Genomic DNA, 14609 nt, shown 5'->3' on the forward strand with positions numbered 1-14609 from the left:
TTTGGAAAAGGAAAATGCAATAAATATTTACTCTGAGCTGCGCTTCAATAGGTTGGTGGTAGATGGAAGGCCGTGTCCTTTGTCCTTTGATGCGTGTCTCGGGTGGTGAACGGGATACGTTGTAGTGTCGTCAGTGTGTGGTAGACGGGATACATCGTCTGTCCTTTCCTAGCCCACGTTTACGGCTGCTGTTGCTAACTCTACGGCTAGGATGTCTCACTTCTTTAGTGAATAAGAGTTCAAAGTTCATACCATTCACAACCAAAGCTCACGCTGAGGTTGGCTTAGCTCTGTAGTTGACATGTTAGTCCATTTTAACGTATGGACTGTCGTCCTCGGAACAGGAGGTTATATTTTCGTCAAGGGCTTATATATTGGAGGGAGAGAAGGGTGTGTTTCATAGTTTGTAACCCATGTCTCTTCACAGGGGCGGCCCACTGATTGAGCAGAGCTCTAACCTTATGAAAATCAAATGATCTCATTTGGAAGATAAAATTACATTTAATCTTTTCACAAATAGTTTCATATTCACAACAATTGCACAACAATTCCATGTGAATCTGATAACTTGAATGTGTAGACTTTCCCAGGTACAGTTTATGTCGTCCTGTCATCAGTCATAATGTCTCAGATGACAACCGAACTGACATCATATTCATTAAGTACCAACGCATATTTTCAACTGGTTCTATTACCGAAATATGGTTCCTTTCCCCCCCCTTGTTTGATGTTTCCAGACTCTATGTTTAAAAAAGGCTATTCAAGAGTCATTCAGTAGAGTCAGAGAGAGAGGGAAGGGAGAAAGGTATTTATGGGGGGGGGGGTCATTAACCTTACCCACAGGCCAATGTCATGACACCGGGCTCTGGCTGGGCCACTCAAGGACATTCAGAGACTTGTCCCGAAGCCATTCTTGAGTTGTCTTGGCTGTCTGCTTAGGGTCGTTGTTCTGTTGGAAGGTGAATCTTCGCCCCAGTCTGAGGTCCTAAGTGTTCTGAAGCAGGTTTGCATCAAGGATCTGTCTTTACTTTGCTCTGTTCATCTTTCCTTCGATCCTGACTATTCTCCCAGTCTCTGCCGCAATAAAAACATCCCCACAGCATGATGCTGCCACCACATTTCTTGATGGTGCAAAGTTTCCTCCAGGCGTGACGCTTGGCATTCAGCCCAAACAGTTCAATCTTGGTTTCATCAGACCAGAGAGTCCTTTAGTTGCCTTTTGGCAAACCCCAAGCGGGCTGTCATGTGCCTTTTACTGAGGATTGGCTTCCATCTGGCCACTCAACCATAAAGGCCTGATTGGCGGAGTGCTGCAGAGATGGTTGTGCTTCTGGAAGGTTCTCCCATCTCTACAGAGGAACTCTAGAGCTCTGTCAGAGTGGCCATCGGATTCTTGGTCACTTCCCTGATCAAGGCCCTTCTCCACCAATTGCTCAGTTTGGCCGGGCGGCCAGCTCTAGGAACAGTCTTGGTGGTTTCTCTTTCCATTTAAGAATGATGGAGCCCACTGTGTTCTTGGGTACCTTCAATGCTGCAGAAATGTTTTGACACCCTTCCCCAGATCTGTGCCTCGACACAATCCTGTCTCGGAGCTCTACGGAAAATACCTTCAACCTCATTGCTTGGTCTTTGCTCTGACATGCACTGTCAACTGTGGGACCTTATATAGACAGGTGTGTGCCTTTCCAAATAATTTCCAATCAATTGGACTCCAATCAAGTTGTAGCAACATTTCAAGGATAATCTTTGGAAACAGGATGCACCTGAGCTCAATTTCGAGTCTTAGCAAAGGGTCTGAATCCTTATGTAAATAGGGCATTTCTGTTTTTATTAATTTCTCAAAACCTCTTTTCTCTTTGTCATTATGAGGTATTGTGTGTAGATTGATGAGGAAAACATTTAATTTGATCAATTTTAGAATAAGGCTGTAATGTAACAAAATGTGGAAAGAGTCAAGGGGTCTGAATACTTTCCGAATGCACTATAGATAATAATTTAACAACAACTTGCAAACAGTGGGTTCGCGGTGGGTTCAGAACAACTATAACAAAACATGTATTAAAATATTATTCAAAACATTTCGGAAATAATACCACCACCAAAAATGGCATTTTGGAGAGTGGAAGGGCAAAGGGGCATGTGCTCTGCACAGGTAGAGCCCTATCTGAGGACTTGACTGCTGGAGAAAGAAGAATGCTGTTTCTGTCTGGCCCCGGGAACCTTGTTACCAATTTTAATTAAAAAGGGAATTTAATTGGCAGGGCTTCAGTAGACATAGGCTACAGAATATACTGTGGTCCCCATTTGCTTGATTAAATACCAAAAACATAAAGGGCAAACAAAATCTGCAGAGGACAAAATGTTCTTTAGCTCCTCAAAAATATTTTTTTGTCAAAAATAATGCCCCTGCTGTTTGAGCCTGTCAAAAATCATATCAGTTCCTAGCCATGCAGGACTCATACTGTCCCCTATTGGCCCGTGGGTCCAAAGGCCTGATTGGCTGACCAGTGGCCCATGGCACTGCCTGTTCTTGTTGTCCCCTCGTAGCGGAGATAGAGGGGTTGGAGAACAAGATAGGAACAGGGAGAGAGAATAATAAGAGAGTAGAGAGAGAGAGAAAGAAAGAGGGGAGGGAGAGAAACCGTAGACAGTGTATAGAAAGAGAAAGGGAAAAAGAGAGAGCGAGAGAGAGAGTGGGATCAAGATTGTGGCGGGGAGTGTGCAGCGGGGGCTAAGTGACGGGGACGGCGTTGTAGCAGAGCAGAGCCACGGCCCTGCATGATTGATTTCCTCTCGGAGCCGAGGCTACCGCTGGTGCTGGCTAGCCGCTCTGTGGTTTATGCGTATGCAGACGCTGTTCCTCCCTGACACTTCAGTCTGACTGTCTGGTCTAATGGCTGCCTGTGGCAAGGGACAAGACATATGGTGACACAAAGCCGCTTGTGCCACGGTTAGTAATGGCCATGACTGCATGCATCACAGGGAGGCCTAGTAGAATGGTTACACCTCGCAACACAGAAAGGAACTGTCCCAAAATGCCCCTGAGGGAAGAGGAAGGATCACATTGGACAGAGATATGGACCATCGCAGAGTTAGGATGCGTTTGTCACTTTGTGTCGATACAGTTCAACCTCAAACAATCACTGACTTCTGATCTCATATCATCTCTGTATAGAGAACAATACTCACTCTGTTACACATATTCTCTCTCTCTTACACACACACACGTGTAGTCTCGCAACCCATTGTGAAGCTGCTTTAGAAGGTTGTTGGAACTAATTGTATTGTGATCCTAATTGATATGTCAATCTGGGTTTACTGATAAGCTAAAGACATCTCTCTCCCTCTCTCTCTCTCTCTCTCTCTCTCTCTCTCTCTCTATCTCTCTCTGTCTCTACATCCCTCTCTCTCTCTCTCTCTCTCTCTCTCTCTCTCTCTCTCTCTCTCTCTCTCTCTGTCTCTACATCCCTCTCTCTCTCTCTCTCCCGGTCTCTACATCCCTCTCTCTCTCTCTCTCCCGGTCTCTACATCCCTCTCTCTCTCTCTCTCCCGGTCTCTACATCTCTCTCTCCATCTCCCCCTTCTCTCTCCCTCTTTACTATCAAATCAAGGCACTGATGACTCATCCAATCATTCACTCAAAATATGCACCCTCTCTCTCTCTCTCTCTCTCTCTCTCTCTCTCTCTCTCTCTCTCTCTCTCTAGCTCTCTCTCTCACACACACACACACACACTGTACAAAAGCACATACAAAACCCCATTTTCCGGTGCGCCCTCTCTCCTCAGTGTAAAATGGGTCATCTCCTTGGTGTGTGTAGAGGCCCTGTGCAGGTGTAACGTGATTGCAGCGGTGCCCGGTGTGTGTGTGTGCGTGTGTGTGTGTTGTGGTTATTGAGGCCAGTGGAAGGCCTGTAGGGTTTCTCTACTCTCATGCTGTTAACGCACCTGGCTATAGCTGACATAATGGAAAGATCACAGGAGTCTAAGCCACTTATCTGCGGCTTTTTGCAGGGGCAGAGGTGTGTGTCAAATCAAATGAAATCTAATTGTATTTGTCACATGCGCCGAATACGGCAGGTGTAGACCTTACCGTGAAATGCTTACTTACAAGCCCTTAACCAACAATGCAGTTCAAGAAATAGAGTTAAGAAAATATTTACTAAATAAACTAAAGTAAAAAAGAATCATGAAATCAAATCAAAAGTAACACAAGAAAAAAACGAGGCTATATACAATGTAAATGTAAATAGTCAATGTAGATAGTCCGGGTGTGGCTTGGGGGTAGAAGCTGGCTTGGGGGTAGAAGCTGTTAAGGAGCCTTTCGGTCCTAGACTTGACACTCCGGTACCGCTTGCTGTGCGGTAGCAGAGAGAACAGTCTATGACTTTGGTGACTGGAGTCTTTGAAAATTGTTGGGGTCTTCCTCGAATACCGCCTAGTATATAGGTCCTGGATGTCAGGAAGCTTGGCCCCAGTGATGTATTGGGTCGTACCCATTACCCTCTGTAGTGCCTTGCGGTCAGAGGGTAGGGGGTATGGCCCAGTACATCACTGGGGCCAAGCTTCCTGACATCCAGGGCCTACAGTTGAAGTCAGAATTTACATACACTTAGGTTGGAGTAATTCAAACTATTTTTTCAACCCTTCCACAAATTTCTTGTTAACAAACTATTGTTTTGGCAAGTCGGTTAGGACATCGACTTTGTGCATGACACAAGTAATTTTTCCGACAATTGTTTACGGACAGATTGTTTCACTTATAATTCACTGTATCACAATTCCAGTGGGTCAGAAGTTTACATACACTAAGTTGACTGTGCCTTTAAACAGCTTGAAAAATTCCAGAAAATTATGTAATGTCTTTAGAAGCTTCTGACAGGCTACTTAACATGATTTGAGTCAATTGTGGGTGTACCGGTGGATGTATTTCAAGGCCTACCTTCAAACTCAATGCCTCTTTGCTTGATCAATCAAACGAAATCAGCCAAGCCCTCAGAAAAACAATTGTAGACCTCCACAAGTCTGGTTCATCCTTGGGAGCCATTTCCAAATGCCTGAAAGTACCATGTTTATCTGTACAAACAATAGTACGCAAATATATACACCATGGGACCCCTCAGCCGTCATACTGCTCAGGAAGGAGACGCATTCTGTCTGCTGGAGATGAACGTACTTTGGTGCGAAAAGTGCAAATGATCCAAGAACAACAGCAAAGGACCTTGTGAAGATGCTGGAGGAAACGGGTACAAAAGTACCTATATCCACAGTAAAACGAGTCTCACATAGATATAACCTGAAAGGCCGCTCAGCAAGGAAGAAGCCACTGCTCCAAATAGGTCTTCCAAATGGACAATGACCCCAAGCATACTTCCAAAGTTGTGGCAAAATTGCTTAACTTCTCTGGGGTAGGCAGGACGCTTGCGTCCCACATGTCCAATAGCCAGGGAAAATGCATAGCGCCAAATTCAAATACATTTCTATAAAAATCTAACTTTCATTAAATTACACATGCAAGATAGCAAATTAAAGCTACACTCGTTGTGAATCCAGCCAACATGTCAGATTTCAAAAAGGCTTTTCGGCGAAAGCATACGATGCTATTATCTGATGTAGCACATTAGTAAACAATGAGAGAGTAGCATATTGTATGCGAATTGGAGTGGGTCTAAAGTTTCCGGCATGGTGCTGATGATCAGCCTTTCAAAGCACTTTATCGCTACCGACGTGAGTGCCACTGGGCTGTTATCGTTTAGTCATGTTACCTTAGCTTTCCTGGTTACAGGGACTGTGGTGGTCTGTTTGAAGTATGTAGGTATTACAAACTCAGTCAGGTAGAGGTTGAAAATGTTAGTGAAGACCTGACATGCTGACCTGTTTAACTTCTTACGGATCATTGGGATCATTGTCCCACCTGGCCAACAACCGGAAATTGCAGTGTGCCAAATTCAAACAAAAATCGTAATATTAAATATTCATGAAAATACAAGAGTTATACATCAGTTAAAAGCTTAACTTCTTGTTAATCCAGCCACTTTGTCAGATTTCAAAAAGGCTTTATGGCAAAGCACACCATGCGATTATCTGAGGACAGCGCCCCGCACACAAAAGCATTATATACATTTCTAACCAAGCAGAGGCGTCACGAAAGTCAGAAATAGCGATAAAATAAATCACTTACCTTTGAAGATCTTCATCTGGTTGCAATCACAAGGGTCCCAGCTACATAGCAAAATTGTAATTTTGTTCAATATATCCCCCAAAAAGTATGTTTCATTGGTGCGCTTGACTCAGTAATCCATCGGTTTCCCTCGTTCAAAATGCATACAAATGAATCCCTTAAGTTACCAATAAACTTCTTCCAAACATATCAAACAATGTTCCTAATTAATCCTAAGGTACCCTAATATGTAAATAAACGATACAATTTAAGACGGAGAATACCGGAGACCATTACCGGAGATAAATAACGAAGGGCACGCCCTCAAAAAAATGGGAACCACTTTGAAAATCTACAAATTCTAGCTCATTTTTCATAAAACAAGCCTGAAACTCTTTCTAAAGACTGTTGACATCTAGTGGAAGCGATAGGAACTGAAATCTGGGAGGTCTTCCTTTTATATTCCCATTCCCAGCCATTGTAATCAATGGTGAGTGGAAAAAAGAAATTCTGGATGGATTGTCCTCTGGTTTTTGCCTGCCATATTTTTATTTATTTCACCTTTATTTAACCAGGTAGGCAAGTTGAGAACAAGTTCTCATTTACAATTGCAACCTGGCCAAGATAAAGCGAAGCAGTTCGACACATACAACAACACAGAGTTACACATGGAGTAAAATAAACATACAGTAAATAATACAGTAGAAACAAGTCTATATACGATGTGAGCAAATGAGGTGAGATAAGGGAGGTAAAGGCAAAAAAAGGCCATGGTGGCAAAGTAAATACAATATAGCAAGTAAAACACTGGAATGGTAGATTTGCAGTGGAAGAATGTGCAAAGTAGAAGTAGAAATAATGGGGTGCAAAAAGCAAAATAAATATATAAATAAAATAAAATAAATACAGTAGGGAAAGAGGTAGTTGTTTGGGCTAAATTTTAGGTGGGCTATGTACAGGTGCAGTAATCTGTGAGCTGCTCTGACAGCTGGTGCTTAAAGCTAGTGAGGGAGATAAGTGTTTCCAGTTTCAGAGATTTTTGTAGTTCGTTCCAGTCATTGGCAGCAGAGAACTGGAAAGAGAGGCGGCCAAAGAAATAATTGGTTTTGATAGTGACCAGAGAGATATACCTGCTGGAGCTCGTGCTACAGGTGGGTGATGCTATGGTGACCAGCGAGCTGAGATAAGGGGGGATTTTACCTAGCAGGGTCTTGTAGATTACATGGAGCCAGTGGGTTTGGCGATGAGTATGAAGCGAGGGACAGCCGACGAGAGCGTTGAGGTCGCAATGGTGGGTAGTATATGGGGCTTTGGGGATAAAACGGATGGCACTGTGATAGACTGCATCCAATTTGTTGAGTAGGGTATTGGAAGCTATTTTATAAATGACATCGCCGAAGTCGAGGATTGGTAGGATGGTCAGTTTTACAAGGGTATGTTTGATAGCATGAGTGAAGGATGCTTTGTTGCGAAATAGGAAGCCAATTCTAGATTTAACTTTGGATTGGAGATGTTTGATGTGGGTCTGGAAGGAGAATTTACAGTCTAACCAGACACCTAGGTATTTGTAGTTGTCCACGTATTCTAAGTCAGAGCCGTCCAGAGTAGTGATTTTGGACAGGCGGGCAGGTGCAGGCAGCGATCGGTTGAAGAGCATGCATTTAGTTTTACTTGTATTTAAGAGCAATTGGAGGCCAGGGAAGGAGAGTTGTATGGCATTAAAGCTTGCTTGGAGGGTTGTTAACACAGTGTCCAAAGAAGGGCCAGAAGTATACAGAATGGTGTCGTCTGCATAGAGGTGGATCAGAGAATCACCAGCAGCAAGAGCGACATCATTGATGTATACAGAGAAGAGAGTCGGTCCAAGAATTGAACCCTGTGGCACCCCCATAGAGACTGCCAGAGGTCTGGACAACAGACCCTCCGATTTGACACACTGAACTCTATCAGAGAAGTAGTTGGTGAACCAGGCGAGGCAATCATTTGAAAAACCAAGGCTGTCGAGTCTGCCGATGAGGATGTGGTGATTGACAGAGTCGAAAGCCTTGGCCAGATCAATGAATACGGCTGCACAGTCATGTTTCTTATCGATGGCGGTTAAGATATAGTTTAGGACCTTGAGCGTGGCTGAGGTGCACCCATGACCAGCTCTGAAACCAGATTGCATAGCAGAGAGGGTATGGTGAGATTCGAAATGGTCGGTAATCTGTTTGTTGACTTGGCTTTCGAAGACCTTAGGAAAGGCAGGGAAGGATAGAGTGGGATGACCGCAGCTGCTTTCTAATCTTTGGGAATCTCAGACGACACGGAAGAGAGGTTGAACAGGCTAGTAACAATTTTGGCAACAATTTTGGCAGATCATTTTAGAAAGAAAGGGTCCAGATTGTCTAGCCCGGCTGATTTGTAGGGGTCCAGATTTTGCAGCTCTTTCAGAACATCAGCTGACTGGATTTGGGAGAAGGAGAAATGGGGAAGGCTTGGGCGAGTTGCTGTGGGGGGTGCAGTGCTGTTGACCGGGTTCGGGGTAGCCAGGTGGAAAGCATGGCCAGCCGTAGAAAATTGCTTATTGAAATTCTCAATTATAGTGGATTTATCAGTGGTGACAGTGTTTTCTATCTTCAGTGCAGTGGGCAGTTGGGAGGAGGTGTTCTTATTCTTCATGGACTTTACAGTGTCCCAGTACTTTTTTGAGTTAATGTTGCAGGAAGCAAATTTCTGCTTGAAAAAGCTAGTATTGGCTTTACTAACTGCCTGTGTATAATGGTTTCTAGCTTCCCTGAAAAGCTGCATATCACGGGGGCTGTTCGATGCTAATGCAGAACGCCATAGGATGTTTTTGTGTTGGTTAAGGGCAGTCAGGTCTTGGGAGAACCAAGGGCTATATCTGTTCCTGGTTCTAAATTTCTTGAATCGGTCATGCTTATTTAAGATGGTTAGGAAGGCATTTAAAAAAAAATAACCAAGCATCCTCTACTGACGGGATGAGATCATTATCCTTCCAGGATACCCCGGCCAGGTCGATTAGAAAGGCCTGCTCGCTGAAGTGTTTCAGGGAGCGTTTGACAGTGATGAGTGGAGGTCGTTTGACCGCTGACCCATTACGGATGCATGCAATGAGGCAGTGATCGCTGAGATCTTGGTTGAAGAAAGCAGAGGTGTAAATATGAGTTCTGTTATACTCACAGACATTATTTTCACAGTTTTGGAAACTTCAGAGTGTTTTTTATCCAATACTACCAATTATATGCGTATCCTAGCTTCTGGGTCTGGGTAACAGGCAGTTTACTTTGGGCACCTCATTCATCCAAACTTCCGAAAACTGCCTCCTAGCCGCGAAGAAGTTAAAGGTCTTGCTCACATCGGCTATGGAGAGAGTGATCACACAGTTGTCCGGAACAGCTGCTGCTCTCATGCATGATTTAACCCTTTCACACACGTACCATCACACGGGTGTGATCGTTCTACAGTGGTCCCTGAAGCGTACGATCACACCCGTGTGATTAGAAACCCTCATTTAGAATGCTCCTTTAGAACGGCCAGTTTCAAATGACGCAACAATCAGCGTTTGAGCTGGCCACACTTTTTTCACAAACTATTTACACAAACACAGTCCTTACAAAGTTATGTCCAGAATGTGAGCAGTTAATTTTTGGATGCAATGTTCAGATATTCACAGAAGTACAGTATATATAGCATAACACAATCATCCTAACCGGAAAAATGTAGGCTACAGTTGTCCTAGCGCTAACTGAGGAAAGATTGACCCCACACAAGCTGTCATATTTTCTAGCTCTAGGCTGATATAAACTACATTATGAATTAGCTAATAGCAATTACTATGTATAATTAATCACATCACGGGTGAGCTCACCATTGATCGAAATAACTAGGTAAAACACTTTATAGAAATCGAAAGTAATCCCACGATTAGTTTCAGCTCGCAGCCATGCATTTTTTTCCTCACAGAAACCAAAGATAAGAGAAGACGAGATGTGTTTGGTCTGTTTATAGTATGCATGTTGAAGGGGTGTGTCATCTACCGTCGTTCATATCCCACCATTAATTTCCGGAAGTCCTCAAAAAATGTGTGAACTCTTACCTCATTTTGCTATAGCATCTTTGGTCCGACAGACGATCAAGTGAAACCCAGAATGCATTGTATGTCAACAAACATGTCTCCACACACATAGCTGGAATTAGCTTAGCTCATAATCAGTACAGCCTTCAAAACATTATTTCACACACATACTATGTGCCCTTTACAATTTATGCAAAAATCGGAATGCATGATTTATCACCGGTAATTGAAAAACGTGAATAAAATAGTAAATATATGAACACCACAAAAAACATTTTCTGATAGTGATTTATTGATACAAATGGCGCGTGCAGGCAGTCAATCACGTAACCTCTCACTCCCACTCTGAGCCATTCAGTGTTGTTATGTACGTAGCTAATTAGCTAAGCTGTATCATTAGCAATGTCTTTCAAAAGGAGACAACTCAGAAATGCATAAATGGAGATTTAAAAAAAATTCTGACAATGAGTCTGAAAGTCAGGAATCAGGTTCTGACAGTGACAGAGGACCCCTTGTCCACTGACAAAGTCCCAGTTCCCTTCGAAGATGCTGGTGGTGATGGAGGCAGACCGATAGTACAGGAGTTCTGTGGTAGCTGGAAGGCTGCCAGCCATTTCACCCCTCCTGGCCCTGCTGTTTGTGTTGATGAGTCCCAGTCTGGAGTGCAATACCCCTTGCCATTTCCATCTGAGTGCTTCAAGATGTTTCTGACAGAGGAGCTGGTGGGAGACATAGTAGAGACCAATCGCTATGCCTTGGAGCTACAGGATAAGAGAGAGCCAGGAGTGTGTGTGGGGGGGGGGGGGGGGGGGGGGGGGGGCAGACACAATTAGTGAAATGTATACATTCCTGGTGACAGTAAAGACGAACTCCATAAGAGAATACTGGAGCAGAGATCCTATGTTTGCAACTCCCTTCTTTGCCACCCTCTTTTCCCAAGACTGCTTTCTAGTTCTGCTGCTATGACTGCATTTCATCAACAACGCTACTGCCATCCTAAATGACCCGTTGTACAAAATAAAAAATGTTAACAGCTGACAGTAAAGTTCCATGACAAACGAGACGTCCATGTCCTCTCCTCTGTCCATACAGCAACCATGTCGGCCACAGGGAAGTTGGACCACCTGACGGGAGAGAGAAACAAACCAGACAGAGAAACTTCAAACCAGACTGCGTGCTTGACTATAACCTCAAAATGGGGCAGTTGATGAGGCTGACATGATAAACAGCTTTGTGGAATGCACTCAGAAAACGACCAAGTGGTATAAGATATTTTTTAATTTTTCCAGGGTAGCATCAAAATACAAAATCTTCTTCTGATGCATTTAGCATTGTTTTACAGAGCTAATAGAAGAATGTAACTAGCTACATAAGCACGATTGAATATAACACCATAGAAGGTGAGTAACGTTACCTAGCGTGTCCGCGGTTATAAGGAATATACACAAATATATTATGTTCCATAAACACAGTGAGCTCCAGTAGACACAGTATAACACAACACACAGAAACTATTATAATGTAATAAGGCACTTACTTTGATAGAAATGCAGTCTGGATTTGAAGATGGGTGTCTGTAGTGACGCCTCTAGCACGGAGACACTGTGCCACTTGGGAGTCATAAAGCCAGGGTAGCTTCAAAATACAACACATGCTAATACTTCCCTGACGCAATTAGCATTGTTTTCCAGAGCTAATAGAATAATGTAGCTAGCTACCTAATCATTGAGTATAACACCATAAATGTTATGAAATGAGTAACGTTACATCGCGTGTCCACAGTTATAAGGAACATACCCAAAATATTATGCTACAGTAGAAACGACATGCAGAAACTATTATAACGCAATAAGGCACTTTGATAGAAACGCACACATTTCCAAAGTTATTATTGGTAACGAAAACAACTTTGATTGCGATGCAGGCGACAGGTGGAAAATATGAACACGTGTGTGCAGGACGGCAGATGAGCAAATGTCTGCAAACTTGAACTGCACAAACAATTATGAAGTGTTTGGGGAATTTTGTCCGGGTCAGAAATGTCTAAAAAATGAATTGGTCCGCAAAAGTAAAAATGATTACTTGTATGTGAATGAATGAGGCGGAACACACCTAATTTCAAACTGTTATTAGAAATAAAAAACTTATTAGAAAATATTTTAAAATTTGACAACTAAAAACAGGCTGCGTGCTTTGGTTTGAGGGCAGCGCCGATTTAAATGTACTGTTACCGAACAATCACATTCTGGAATGGAGAGAACGTTCTAACATCACGTGCATAAAAAAACTCACGCTGGGGTGACCGTTAGAGATATTTGGAACTCACGCATGAAAGGGTTAAAAACAATCACTATGATGAAACTGGCTCTGACGAGAACTGGCACAGGAATGGAAGTCCCAAACGTAGGAACAGGAATGGAAGTCCCAGATAAGTTCATTAGAGTTACCAGCCTCAGAAATTCAAGTAACAGACACATCTCAACATCAACGTTTCAGAGGAGACTGTGTGAATCATGCCTTCATGGTCGAATTGCTGCAAGGAAACCACTACACCGATAAGAAGAAGAGAGTTGCTTGGACCAAGAAACACGAGTGCTCAGAGTGTGCAAATCTGTCATCAAGGCAAAGAGTGTCTACTTTGAAGAATCTCAAATGTAAAATATATTTTGATTTGTTTAACACTTTTTTGGTTGCTACATGATTCCATATGTGTTATTTCATTGTTTTGATGTCTACAATGTAGAACACAGTAAAAACAAAGAAAAACCCTTGAATGAGTAAGTGTTCTAAAACTTTTGATCGGTAGTGTAGTTATAGCAAGCCAAGGTAGGAGAGTCAGACACACACACACACACACACACACACACACACACCACTCACACTTAATTCTGGTATTGGAGTTGTTGTTTCTGTGGGTCGGGCTGATGGCTCACCAGCATCCTCCTCTTGAATCCTCCTCACAATGGCTGCAGAAGCTGGGGCCCTTGGGATATGTTGCATCATCTGGATTTGAGGTCTTACCAGTGCCTTGCCCAGGAACTTGAGAAAGAGCCGTCTCCTCTGGAGCTTCCCTCTGTTCCAATCTGGGTTCAACACCATCCAGATTACAAACGCGTTGTATGCCGAGATGTTGAAGAATATCACAAGTGTCCAGTGTAGGGATCTTCTTTTGCAGCTGTAGCCAGTCACCAGCTTGTCTAAATTTGTCCACCCCTCCTTTTGTGGCCTTGTAATACATGATGATTTCTGCCACATATTCTCCCATCCTTATGCAGCGTATTCATGAGTACCACATTTTTGCCTTTCTTTAGCACGTAGGACACTAGGGACATGTCGGCCATAAACACAAACATAGAGGTATTGATAGGCCTGTTCCTGTGCATTCAAGTGTTGAGGTGGGAGATCTGGCTTGTTTTTGTACTATTCTACCATCGTCAGCTTCATCTTGAAGAGCTCCTGTCCCAGCTTTTGCAAAGTTAAAAAGTTACTGCATATGATGTTGCCACTGAGTCCCTGTGTCACGTCCAGGACAACCTGCATCCCTTGGTTCTTCTCAGGTGCTCCCTCATCTGGCTTCCCCATATTTTATTTAACCTTTATTTAACTAGGCAAGTCAGTTAAGAACAAATTCTTATTTACATTGAGGGCCCACACCGGCCAGACCCGGACGATGCTGGGCCAATTGTGTGCCGCCCTATGAGACTCCCAATCACGGCCGGTTGTGATACAGCCTGGATTAGAACCAGGGTGTCTGTAGTGACGCCTCAAGCACTGAGATGCAGTGCCTTAGACCGCTTGCAAGTTCCACGCATACGATGAAGCAGCATCAGAGGCAACCCAGATCTTGATTCCATATTTTGCGGGTTTAGATGGTATGTACTGCCTGAAGGGGCCTTGGCCTCTAAATAACATAAGCTGCTCATCAACAGTAACGTTGGGCCCAGGGTTGTAAAACAGGGGAATGCGGTCCACCCACTTGTTCCACACTGACCTGATTGCAGCTAGCTTGTCTCTCTGATGCCAAGCTGGTCTGGTGTCTCTGTTATTGAAGCAGATAATCCTGGAAATAATGTGGATGTTTTCCAGAGACATTGTTGCACGGAAAAGTTTTGTGGATTCCCCATTGGATCTGAAAATACCAGCAAGGATAAGAAGCCCAAAGTACGCATGTAAATGAGTTTGGTCCATCTCCTTCCATCCCTTTCTAAAAACATACCTTCCCTCCAAATGAGTGCAGTCCTGAATTATTTTCTGTATCGTGTCTACGATGAACAGTTCAAAATAATACTTTATGTCCTGCATGAGTAACCGTCATTCGCGTCGGCCCTGGTTGCAAGATCCATGCGGGGTGGCTCATTCCTTGGGCAAGAAGA

The 14609-nt window shown here is 43.5% G+C and overlaps 1 protein-coding gene across 4 annotated transcripts in view; it reads left to right on the forward strand.

The window, feature by feature from the left end:
- The window catches only part of LOC139409882 (fibrinogen C domain-containing protein 1-like), a 210124-nt gene that overhangs the window by 61320 nt on the left and 134195 nt on the right, over window positions 1-14609 (forward strand). The window lies entirely within an intron of this gene.

The sequence above is a fragment of the Oncorhynchus clarkii genome, chromosome 5, assembly GCF_045791955.1.
Source record: "Oncorhynchus clarkii lewisi isolate Uvic-CL-2024 chromosome 5, UVic_Ocla_1.0, whole genome shotgun sequence".
NCBI classification, from domain to species: domain Eukaryota; kingdom Metazoa; phylum Chordata; class Actinopteri; order Salmoniformes; family Salmonidae; genus Oncorhynchus; species Oncorhynchus clarkii.